The sequence below is a fragment of the Ischnura elegans genome, chromosome 9 (genome assembly GCF_921293095.1).
Source record: "Ischnura elegans chromosome 9, ioIscEleg1.1, whole genome shotgun sequence".
Lineage (NCBI taxonomy): Eukaryota > Metazoa > Arthropoda > Insecta > Odonata > Coenagrionidae > Ischnura > Ischnura elegans.
The window spans coordinates 25292929-25306505 of record NC_060254.1 but is presented as its reverse complement, the minus strand read 5'-3'; the positions used below and the strand labels follow the sequence as shown (position 1 = coordinate 25306505).

At 41.5% G+C, this 13577-nt stretch overlaps 1 protein-coding gene across 2 annotated transcripts in view; it reads left to right on the top strand.

Moving 5' to 3' along the window:
* The first annotated feature begins 415 nt into the window (after nucleotides 1-415).
* The window catches only part of LOC124165331, a 19941-nt gene continuing 6779 nt past the window's right edge, over nucleotides 416-13577 (top strand). For both annotated transcript variants that reach the window (XM_046542688.1, XM_046542687.1), the window contains exon 1: nucleotides 416-642. The gene's annotated coding sequence lies outside the window, so the exon portion shown is untranslated. The remainder of the gene's footprint in view (nucleotides 643-13577) is intronic.

Here is a 13577-nt window from a genome sequence, read left to right as displayed (position 1 = left end):
ATGTAGACGTAACCTCCGGGTTGAATCACTGAGAGAAGTGAAATCCCAATAAAACATTCTCAGGCGCAGTGCGTTGCGCCTCAAAGTACCAGAGGGGTTGTCAGGAGAAAAAACCTCAGTGTCAAGGTGTGCCTTATTTTCCTCCGCTTTAATCCTTGGCGTAGGTACTCCAGAAAATTAAGAGCAGGAGAAGACAGATTGGTGCAAAACACAACGGTGTCTTCCCGCACCATTTCACCACCCTTCACGCGAGGAAGCTATGTACTGGTCGTCCTCATTCCAAAGCCTTCTCTCTCGACTCACGTAATGGGATCTGCGCTAATCGAAGCCCCGCGATAGCAGCCAGGCAGAAGAGAGGGGAGGGAGAAAACTGTGAACGGGTGAAAAGAGGGGTGAGATTTGGTCGGGGGATGATGTGTGGTGTTTGGCCCGAAGAAGAATCCCTGTCCCAACGGCAAATGCATCCCAAGTCGACAGCTAGTACCTACTCCTACCCTCCACAGCATCGGCCCAGGAGATCGACCTCGCAGACGGCAACCAAGGAGATAAGATTTCACCTCCTCAGGAAAGGGACTGGAGGACTAAGTTTGACATCGGCGCTCTAAGGAAAACAACTTGTGGAAGAGGAAGCAAGCAAGAACAGTGAGCATTCATTACTTGAGGATTTTACTGTGACTTTATAGAGTTCGTTAAATTTTAGTCTCGGGGAATCGACATTGTGAAAGTTGGGGTGGATGCTAATCGCGTTTATATCGACCAAGATGTTTACATTATTCGGGATTCGTCAGCAGCTGTAATTAAAGGCCTGTTTGGACGATACGTTAACACTTGAGAGTTACTGTCTCAACGCATTAACGTGAGAATAAACGAAAAAATCACAGTGTAGCCGTGCAACTTGTGCGAATGTCTGAACATAAAATAGAATCTGTTATTTAGTTCAGATTATATGGCACAGTAACATTTACAACATTATGCCCAAATGCATGAAAGCGTGAATGAATGTAAAAATTCACCTTGTGACCATAGGCGGATCTGGTGGAGGGGGCACGGGGGCACATTTCCCCCCCTCCCCCAGACCCTTAAAAATAGCAAGATTTTTAATACAGTCCCATTATGATTGTATCCGTTTTCTATTACGAGGTATCCTTGTGTCCCCCCAAAACAAAATCTTGGATACGACCTTGCTTGTGCCCTGCCCCCCCCCCCCCCCCAGAAAGAAATCCTGGATCCGCCCCTGTTTGCGACCACACAACAATGCATGAAAAGAAAATAGAGCCTGTTCTAATTGGTTCACGTATTCCTAAATGTTGAGTTTCAGTGCACCAATTTCGTTCTTGCATTCAGATATTAACTCGTGCGGGTTAATGTACCGTGTAACCAGACCTTTATAGGTTCATGGATTTGTGCACATACCGTTACTGTCTACCAAATTTATTCTTGCATTCAGATATTAACTCGTAAGTGTTGATGTATTGTGTAACCAGGCCTTGAGACAAAACAGTTTCCATCCAACAGTTATGCTACTAGAGTCCTCAGGAAAAGGATGTCGAAAAGTTGTCCGTTGCTCCTTGTATAGAGAACTTAACGCGACTAAACCGGTAATTTATTCAGCAAAAAACGATGAAGATCCCTGGTTGCAGATATTCTGGAAATTTATCCATGAATGAAGAGGGAGTGAATAGGTATTGGTAAATCAGAGCTGACCTAATACCGAGGAGGATCCAGTAAAGACAGAGATTGAGGGAACCATTCACTCTGAAGACGATGGCAGAATTTCTAACTTCAATTATGGATCATCATCTTTTTTGGGCATGCAAAGTTCACTAAAAGCGCAAGAGGGCACAGAAAAACTTTTCGATATCCTTCACCTGAAGATGCAAGCAGGGTAGATAAACTGTACGATACCTTCACTGCAAACACGCTCGACAATAGCCTACCGAATCAAATCCGCTCATCATCTAGTAGCCACATCTATCCACATCTTCATCTACATATTACCCCGAAAGCCGCCTAAAAGGCGAATGGCAGGGGCTTTTAGGACGTTTACACATAAAAAGGAAATCCTATAACGAAATTACAACTAGCATTTATAAAAGCCCTTTAAGGCACGGGGGAAAATCCGCTCATCCAGTAGCCTTGATGAGTGGATTTGATTTGGTGGGCGATTGTTGACCGTTTTTTCCAGTGAAGGTATCGCGTAGTGATCACTCTGACTTGAGCCAAGAGTGGAGACTAGAACAATTAAAAAGAACAAACTTAGTATATATCCGCCAATTTAAGGTACCTGAGGATGACGCCGCTGCGTCGAAACTAGTTGTACCACGAAAATAAATTGGTGGTTAAATACATAGTTTGCTCTTTTTAATTGTTGAAATGAACTTCCACGAAGTTTAGCCTGAGACTATAGAGATTATGGAGACTAGACCTTAATCAGAGCAAATGCACGGTGGTACATTTCTTGAGTGGGTCGTCCAACTATCTCCGTGCATATGCTGTGAATGGTGCTAAAATAAAAGCAACAGAGGAAGTGAAGTATCAGGGAGTTACGGCAGATGAAAGATCTGAGGTTTTCCCGGCGTATGATGAGAGATGGAGATGGAGATGGAGAACATCATCCGATGGGAAACCCGAAATAACTTCAACATCGAGTTACGGCAACTTCCAACCTATCGTCGGGAACACGTATAAGAAATGTTTGTGGCAGAACCCTTAAGAAACTAGGAGGAAAAAGTAAAAGAGAGGCGTTATTTCGCACTCGCACGGCCACACCTTGACTGTGCAACTAGCAGATGGGATCCGGCGCAGAAATACTTATATCCGTGAACTTATTGTTAGTAAATTACGAAAGAAAGCGGCGCGATTCGTCAACAATTGCTGCGAGTGAACAGAAAGTGTTACACAGATGTGAACGAATAAGGCTGGATGCTGTCCGACATTGGGAGGCTGTGCGCTAGGCTTAGATTGCTTGAGAAATTGAGAATAGTTATTTTTCAGAGCGACACTGAGAACATATTATAAAACCCCGCTATATTTCCAGGACCGACGGAAGCGATAAATTAAGAGAGATATTTTGCCGGACGAAAAGGTAAGGGCATTCGTTTTTCCCCCGAACCATAAAGGGCTTTAAAAAATGCTAGTCGTAAATTCGTTAGAGCATTTCCTTTTTATGTGTAAACGGCTGGTGTCCTATAACCAGGGACGCCGACTTACAAAAAATATTGGGGGGCCCAAACCGGGGATCTTTCCCCGGGAAATTTTATAAGTAGTGAGTTTTAAGTTTTTTAAGCATTTTAGAAGAGTCATATGATCAACATTAGAACACTGAGAACTCTAATCTCGATATCTGGATACTCCGGGGAAAATCGATAAGCCTGGCGCTTTTTTCCTCACACCCATAACGAATTATTGAGGGGGCTCGGGCCCCCTCAAGCCCCATGGAGTCGGCGCCACTGCCTATAACCCCCTGCCATACGCCTTTTAGGTGGCTTTCGGGGTAGTATGTAGATGAAGATGCTGATACATCTCTTAAGGCCGCTATACACGGTGAATGATCAAGCGAATGATCACGCTGAATAATCTTGCGAATGAAATCATTCGCCGTGTTTAACGGAAAAATTCGCGAATGAACCGTCATGCGCGTGATCATTCGGTGAAAATTATAACATGTTCTACGCTATGCTTCGCTGAATTTTAGCAGGCATTTGTGAAGCTCGAGTTCTCAGCTTTGCAGCTGTCAACTGAGTATTTCTGGTCAGGTTGGTTTCGGTTGTTATATATTCACGGTTTGGTCATGATATAGTGTCGGGTATAGAACATGTTCTATTTTGCTCGCATGATCCTGCAAATGGTCACGTTATCATTCAGCGTGATCATTCACCGTGTAAATCGGACTTTACAGTTCATGAGGACGAGTCCCGAATTATGTAGGTATATCGTCATCACAAAGATGCAAAAACCTGCTGACGAGATAAATTAATTGATTAAAGCGCAATTTTTGGCATTTCCGTTCGTTAAACATATTAAATGAAAATACCTTGTGCTTTCCACATATCTTTTTAACCACCCCGATCAATTTCGGTAACAATGTGTCTTTTTCGAGGGTGGAAGCCAAACAATTCTCCCTCCATGAAGGACGGGCTCCTTCTTTGAAAGTGACAGCTTGTTGTTGAAATGGATCTACATCTACATAATACCCTGCGAGCCACCTCTAGGGTGTTTGGCAGGGGGTGATCAATCACCAACATGCAGCATGCATTTGGACTCCCACATGCACACCACACCGTCCAAAAAACGTCCCGTATACTAACAAACTATACTACTATATGCTGTTAGAAATAATAATTGAATTAAGAAACATGCATTAATTTTTACATATGTTAGTAAGCTACACTACAAGTCATGCAATCTATTTACGAGTTCTATTGCTGCCGTTATAATCTCTTATTGATCGTGGAAAAAATGACATTCGGAATCTGTCTGTTCTACAATCTATCTCTCTTATTTTATTTATATGATCTGATCTTCCGTAGTATGTTGGCGTCCGTAAGATATGGTTAACTTCGTCAGAAAAGACACTGCTCTTGAATTTATCTAAAAGGTTTAGTCTATTTTTCAATCTACGGTCCGACAGAGATTCCCATCCGAGTTTATCTAAGAGGTCAGTTACACTAACAAGACTGTCGTAACGGCCTTTCACATACCTGGCAGCTCTTCTTTGCACGCGTTCTAACTCTGTTATTAATATCAAGGTCCGTGTACTCTTGACCTCATATGATGACCTTGTCGAGGATGAATGGTCTTCTCAGCGTGTCGAGGGTAGTCACCAAAAGGGGCTATGGGGCGGGGGTTAAGATATCAAAGCCCCCATGTGTTCCCTATGAAGCTTAGTTAGTCCCTAGTTCAAGCTCTTTGTTGTCCGATAGAAAACTTATTACCGTGTCTATTCAGAACAAAGAATTATTTTGTCATACCTATCAGACCTGAATATATGGAGTGGTTCCAGATTGATCTTCTCTGTGTTAATCTTAAAGACGTATTATGTTCTAAATTGTCCCAGCAAGGCACGGGAGAAAAGACGTCTACTAAAAAGAATGATCGTAGGCTTTCCCGGCGCAGAGAATTGTGGAAGGTTACACGGGATTTCCACCGGGTCAGGTTCTCCAACTCCATCTCGGCCCTCGGCCAGGCCACTCCTCTCGTTATAGTTCTTGAGCATTTGCTCCGTTTTCCTTCGTATTTTCTTCATTTCAAGAAGTAAACTCTCTTAGCCGGATCCGCGAATCAATGGTGAATGGAAGGTATGAGGACGCCATCCATGCTAAAGGAAGGGAATTCGTATTTTATTTTTTTACTTTATTATTTAATTACTTAATTCAGGGATAGTGAGGGCTCAGGGCTCTCGCTCATAACGGGAGTCTACGGTTACGAAGCATATCCTCAGCTTCCCTGATTGGAAAATATCGTTAGAGCACTACGGAGGGTCTTTTGAATCATTTAGCAACACCCCATATGACTAAAAATATAATATGTGTGTGCCCGCTTCCGGGAAACGCGCTTCTAATAGTATTCTTATGACCAACTTCAATAATATTTATACCTTTCCGCACGCCTTATTTTATATGCCAATTAATTTTCATTCAAAAGATCTATGCACAAGGGAAAGAACTAATATTCTTTGACATGGATTTTAAGCAATTCTTACCAGAAAACAATAAACATTTCGTCGCTTCAAACAATATTCTAATGGAAGAGTTCGATTAACATAACCAATTATTTATATTTGCACGATTTTTTATGGAACATTCAATTTAAAACAACAATGTATTATTGCATTCAATGGAAAGAATAATCAGACGAACGATAAATAAAAAACATTCCGGTCGACTTTTCTTTGAAAAACGCGCTAATATGTTGGACAAAATAATTTAGAAACGCTTCATGAGCCATCAGTAGCGATTGTTTGATAATTATGTAACATTTATAATTATTAAATTGATATTTACGTTACATACTAAATATTAGCAATGCATGAGGGCTCAGGGGAGCCCTTCGAGGATACAACACACCGGGGCCGGGAACCAAGCCCGTGGTTTATACGCCCGATCACCCGGGGAGGGGCTTGAGAGGAAGGAAAAAGAAAAGAAGCGCCGCGGCGCGCCGCCGCGATAGGAGCCCGACGACGCGACGCCTCTGGGAAAGGAAAGGGACGGAAGGGACGGGACGAGGGAAAGACGCCTCAACGCTATAGAAGATAAGAGGGCCCCACCATTAGGAAACCAGGCAAAGCCATTAATATGCCAACAATTTTGGAGAATTTTCCTATAAATGAGGAAAATCCATCGATCAAATCGTTGGATACTAAATATTAGCAGCTCAAAAAACGCTACCTAAGATAATTTTCTTGGTATCCCCATCGGTGGCGGATTTAGGAGAGGTCAAGGGGGCACGACCTCCCCCAAGATTTTATCTTAATTTTTATAAGTTTAATAGTTTGTACATTCTTGTAAAGGAGTAAAGAGAGTGTAGGTGCAAATTCATGGCTACAAGTCCCAAAACGCGAGAGAAGTTTGAGTCGTTCTTATCGTAGATCATACCACTCCCCATTTTAAAAATACTCCTCTCTCCCGGGAGGTATTCCGTTTTCCCCAGATCAGAAACCTCCCGTTCCCAAATTTGATGTTGAATCCGCCCCTGATCCCCGTAAGGACATGCTCAGAAACATGCCAACTAGTTCCAGACGGATCAGTTCCAACAATCGAAATTCGGATGTTCATAACTAAAAGTCTCGGCAATGACTCAAGCAATAGGGTAGCTACCTTCATCAAAGAAAACGGAATGCATTGATTGCGATTCCTTACCCACCATTAGTGTATTCATAATATAAAAATTATTTGGTCAAAGTTTTAGAAATCCCAGTTTAGACGAATGTTAATGGTCAATTTTAACCGCATTTGAAAAAGGCCAGATTGGCGCCTATGCGATGCCACTTCACGTGACGTCACAGGGACCTAGATTCTATGCGAGTAGATAGGAGTTTTACATCGTCTGAGATTACCAATGAATTCATGAGGCACAGAGCTCAGGGAAACATCTCTTAATAATCACCTATAAAAACTGCCTAAGGTCGGAAAGTTTTCTTCGTTTGATAAGGTATGAATAATCTTTATTTAAGCCAAGCGCTACCTGCTAACAGGGTACTCTGCTACTTGCTAGCAGCCTGCATCGCAGCGGCGCACATATCCTCGCCCCAAGGTCACCTCACACGGCGGTAGCGGGAACCAGAATGATGTCACTCGGGCTTTACCCAGCATTCATACTTAGCCGTCGCGTTTTCGCGCGCTTGAAAATTTTCACTTCTCATTCAATCGCGAAAAAAAGACATCGTCATTTAAAAATCTAAAAGCGTAAAATACTTACTCCAGGAGCAATAATCTTTCGATTTAGGCAATAAAAAAATATTAGGAAACCACCCTATTAATAGCGGGCGAAAACCGTTCCGAAAACTCACTGAGCGTTCACACCAGGGGCGGATCCAGGATTTCTTTCTGGGAGGGGCACAAGCAAGGCCGTATCCAGGATTTTGTTCAGGGGGGGGCACAAGGATACTTCGTCATACAAAACGAACGAAATGATAATGGGACCGTATTAAAAATCTAGCATATTTTTAAGGGTCTGGGGGGGGGCACGTGCCCCCGTGCCCCCCCCTATCCCCCCCCCCCTGGATCCGCCTATGGTTCACACTGATGGGAGTTGTATCGTAGCGGTCGCATTACGAAGAAATTCCACGGCTGCTGTGGTTCCGCTCTCTCTCTCCCTAAATGCGCCCGTTGAAGAGCTTTATTATTAAGAACTACGGGAGGCAGTGTTTAGTTACACGTTCCATACATATGCTAAAATCATGACGTAACAATCATCAAAATTTGTCTTCAAAAGTTGGTCGCTGCAGCCAGTGGTAAACAGAAATGGGTGGAAGGGGGACTTGGCGATCAAAGGGGAGGAAGGGGGGACTCACAGCGTGACTAAATATGAGAGAAAAAAACAGTCGATAAGACGTGGTGTCATATTTCATGGGGAAGGAAAAGGTCAGAGCTCGGGGAGAGAAGTTTGTTTTCGTCGGGAAACACTGGTTCCCAGTTGCGGAACATATGGAGGGCGCAGGGGCCGCACATATTTCCAAACATTGCAGAATCACAACTGTAAATTTTTTATAGCATTAGGTGGCATTTTTTGGATACAGTACACTCCCTATTATCCGGCTAATGATGCGGAAAGACGGCACGAATAATCGGAAAACACGGATAACACAAAATTCACTTTAATGTCTAGCAATGTTCATAATTAACCTAAAACAAACAATATATTATTATTTATGCAGTCATTCTGTTATTTTAGAGTACTTACCAGACTCAATAAGGGCTTTCTTCGCCAGTTCGCAATCTTTTTAGCGGCGATAACATGGTTCTACTCGTATTGTTAATACTCCATGTGAGGCCTGGTTTCGAAAACCACACATCGGTGGCTGTTTGGTCACGGGTACAGAAAAGTGGTTCGCACGAATGCTTCAAAATCACTGCCCGCAGTCGGAAACTACACTTACAGGCACCACGCCACGTAGTCGCGTCTCGCATAAGTTGCCCGGGTTCCAACTGCTGCGCGCCGTGTATCCGAGATCAAGGAGCGCGGTCGGGCACTGCGAGGCTTGGAAAACAGGAACACGGTGCTCTGGTGAATGCAGCTAGCGCGCGATCGCTTCCGTTTTAAGAAGGGGATTCTAACGGAAATAATAAGCCGGCTTATCCTAGCATTAATGAATTAATTCCGATGATTTTGCGTCCGGTTTTATTTTTTTTAAATAAAGATCGCGGAAAAAATTGAGCGATAGTGAAAATCATGCACGGATAATTCGCAACCCGGATAAACCGCAGCCGGATGATCGGGAGTCTGCTGTATGTGTATAATCACTTTAATTAAAACTTTCTTAAACTTTGCATGGGACTTGATTATTTTTTATTACGATACAAGTAAAGGTAATTCAAGATATCTTTTGCGACCTCCACTCTTGAAATTTTTCTGCATCCGCTACTACTGGTTCCTCATCGCTCTTTTCGGACCCTTCGGGCGAAGCTCTTCAGGGATTCGGGAATCCAAATACGAGTCTCTCTTTGAATAGTTGGAAGAATACAGTAGGTCCCCTACTTATGAACTTTCAGAGTTACGAACATTCGAAAAATTCAAGCATGCCCGAAATTTCAAATTTGGCGCCTTCGCAGTTGGCCGTTGCGACGCGATGTGGCATATAGAGGAATTCGCACTTACTTGTTAGGGCACAGTCTGAACTCGCACTTACTTGTTAGGGCACAGTCTGAACTCAGTATCGAATAAACCGTTGTGAAATCAGGCACTTTTCAGCGTTTCGCCCTGTCTTCCTTCCCGCGGACAGCGAAGTGTTTTTCGGTTCCAGCCGCGTCACGCGCGCAGCCAGATCAGTTCGTAACACCATGGTGGTCGAATGAAAAATTACAATTCAGTGATGCATTCTTCAGGATAACCACACTTTTCGCTCAGGTTTTTCAACGTACGAATTAGGCGGGAGCGGCGATCGCTGAAGTCCCCGAGCACATGGGAGCCCCCCACAACGCTCGCGTCTATCCTGGAGCGTACATGAAAAGTGTGATAAAAAAAGACTCAGATTTTTTGAACCAAAGTTTTTTTGCTATTAGAAAATCCTGCTTTTTTTAATTTTTGCTATATTTACAACATACTCAGAGGAAAAAAAATCAAATAAAGGTGTAAGAAGAATAAAGAGACCTGATTATACTTTATTGAAAGGATTATTTTAGATTTTAGTGCAGTTTCAAGGGGGAAAATTCACTAAATAGATAATATAGAACCTTAATGAACTATTCTTTATAAGCTGAGTAATTCTCACTTTTCATAGAACTTTTTCTTACGAAATTGCTTTTTTTCTTAACTTTTATCTTGTTTTTAAGAACCAAAATAGGGCCTAATCCATTTGTGGACATGCAATTTCCTAACATTTTCCTAGGGGAGGACCCCCAAATATCCCAGTAAGGAGGTCCCCATAATGAGCCCTAGCCAAGGGCCCCCCATCATGCCAGACCACCCTTGGAAAAAGGTCTCGGAATGCATTTAGTTTGTATGACGCAGACTTTCTGTACATAGAAAATCATACCATGCATGAACAGTGGCAGATCCAGATAAGGGCTAGTGGGAGCTATAGGCCTGCCTGGGATACCACTTAGGTATTTACACTAGATAAAATGGTAATTTAGTGAAGTTGTCAAGTATATAAAATTACTGCATTATGGATTGTTTAGATTTTGGATTTAGTTTACTAGATAGATTGGAGCTTAGATTTAGGTAGATTATTTTTATATTTTTTGTGATAGGAGAAAAAGAAATTTATTTTGTCCATAATTTATACTTTGTTGATTGTAAGTTTTCAAACGAGCATGTATTTATAAAAATATCTTGTTTGCTTATGTATTTATCCCTTCAGATTTGTTTTCACTTTGTTTGTTTTGTCACGCATGGGATACATAATAACAATGTTTTAGAAAATTATAATTTTTTTTGTTTTCTAGCTTGCCTCATATTTAATTTTTAAGGATGGTAGTTTCCATGCTGGTTTTTTTAAACCATTGAAGCTACCTGAAGCCCCTTTTATTGTGTTGTTAAAAAATGTGTACATTTTTAAGTTTGGAGTAATAAATTCATTCATTCATTCAATTACCATGAGGTAAAATTACCAAATATGTAAATAAAATTTTGTTCCAAAAACTTCAGTTTTTGCAAAATTAGTAATGAGACAACCTTATAAATTATTGTAACAAGCCTTGAAATTCTCTAAATTTTAATAACCTCCCAGAATCCCACCATTGCTGGGAGGTTACCCCACAGGACCCCCATCTAGACCTCCTTGTCCCTAAACTGGATCCACCGCTGGGTATGAAACCCAAGAAATCTTCCCTGCCTGGGTACAGATGATATTCGAATGCCCCAAAATTTTTCAGGAAGGTAATCCTAGACCTTCACGCTGGGTGTGACCTTGTATGATTCATGACCCCTGCCCCAAAATAAGAAGCTTTGTACCCTGAAATATTTGTTGGCAAAAAGTTATGTTGGGAACTTTGGCCGTCGATTAGAGGAAGCCCAATGTACATGAAAAAAATCTGGTATACTGCCTCACAATTATGTTCCTACCTAAGTGGTTCAACACTTCAGTGACATTTTCAAGGAATTTTTCTAGTGTCCACTTTCAAGGGATCCCTTGAAAATGGAACTTGATTGTTGAAACTGGTTGGGTACCTAATAAATTATTTATGGCTAATAAATTATTTATCATGTATCATAATGTCCTCACAGAAATAAGAGAATTCCCCTGTAAACCAAAAGTGTTGTGGAAACGTTACAAAAACATTGTGCTGCAACGTAATCGCAACGTTGCAAAACCAGTCAAAAGTCCTCTCTACCACGTTTTTGCAATGTAATGACAACATATTCGCAACCTCTGGTGAGACATATTTGCAACACTTATGCAACTCCTGCAATGCACTTGCAACATTTATACAACTCTCATATGTAGGGTTTCTGTGTACTCTGCATCCCTGCTCATATGCTTTAAAATTTTCTAAGTGCGACAAATTGTCTTAAGGCCGAAAATTCATTTTTCTTGTGAGAGCAATTTGCTTCATAAAATGAAAATATGCCTTAAAAACCACATATTTGAATATATGTTTGGGGAAAACTATGTCCAAATAACACTCCGCTAAGCAACCAGCAACATGTTGCAACCTTTCTGCAGCCTAGTGAATAATACACTCTCACATACAGTCAGTGTCTTGTGAATAGAATGAATCGGATTAAAATATGTATATCCTCTGGCTAAAATATTACGCTATAAAATTTTTCAGACCAAATAAGTGTATCAGCGATGTAATTAAGACGTTGCAGAAATGTTGCCAAAAGCCTAGCTGGTTCCTGCTACTCCTGTAACCTCGTGCAACCCTTTTGCAATGTTTCCGCCACACATTGCATTTACTGGGTCTATTCTGTTCCACTTTTATAAGATTTCTTTCCAATTTCACTTGATGATATCATAAGAATTTGTTTTGGTGGGAAACATTGAGGGAAGTACGGTGGGTAGAGCTCATCAGATATCATAAAAACTGAAAACAATATTACCTTAAATTGTAAATTCAGCTCTTTTGTTTTAGTCATTAACTTTTCAACTGGGGAAATGCACATATGTATACATTTACTGATATTAAGTGCAGGAACATTTCCCCCACTTGAATGGTTAATGACTTAAACAAAGAGCTGAATTTATATTTTTTTCAGTTTTTATAATATCTGAGCTCTACCCCCCATACTTCCCTCACTGTTTCCCAACAAAACAAACTTTCATGATATTATTAAGAGATAATTCAGGCCCCTGAGCAAACATGGCTTCAGGGTTCATACCAACTTTCCATTCTCAATTTCGCTAATTTTCAGTCTGAATTTTTTTGCATTTCCCCAACATTAATTCAGAGGCAAATGAGTCATTCATAGCAATCTTAAAGAAAAAAATTAGCAAGGAATATTGTGAAATAAAGTCAATCAGTAGGAATAAAATCAAGTAGTGCTATTGAGTTTGTGCTACTCTATGCCACCAACACAGAATGAAAACAAAACAGCAACCTAACTACTTTAACTCAGCAACACTCTGCATGTTCAACCACAGTTTTCACCATTTTGCTCTGCCATTGGAGTTTTTCCCTTACCCACACCTGATTTCCTTGACCTACTGTCACAATTTTTATTTTCCCTACGTTTCTCTCACTGGTATGAACCGTGGATGCGCAGGATACATAGTTCTTCTACAGTAGCACGTACACCAATCCTACATCGTTAGGCTTTGGTACAGGAATATATCAACATTACCCTTCCACCCAACAACATTCATTGCGGGTATATACCAGGGTTCAGGTTGGTGCAGCAGCTAAAGCACTAGCTTCCAACCCCACAAGCCAGGGTTCATATCCCGGCAGTTTTTCGGTTTATATGTAGATCCCTGCTTGAGTGCTGTGTGCAGGGCATTTCAAATACAGCAGCACCTTATCTTGTAGATGGAATGTTGAGAGCTGGTCCCCTAAGTGTCTTTGGTTAAGAACAGGATAATGCTGGAACCAGTTCTCTTTGTACCCTTCCACCACTAGCCTTCCCTTAGGCCCAAATGACCCTGGCTGTCAGCTGCCCCTCTAAATATCTGCATAGTGGGCACCAAAATTTTTTTATTGTGTACTCATTTAATTTGCAGCTTAAAAAAAACTAATCTCATAAACTTGGGAAGGTATACTTTTGGAGGATGTGACTACAGCTGGGGTCATTTTTACCGTATTTTACCAAGAGTAGGGAATGAAAGTTGGAGAAAAACCTAGTGTCATCGTTAAGATGCTCTTGATTAAAGGGACCACAGCTTAATGTTCCATTCGATGGAGAGCTATACTTGAAGTGCCCTCCACAAAGCACTCAAACAAGGTTTGAACAGCCTGAAAAATCTCCTCCACCGGGAT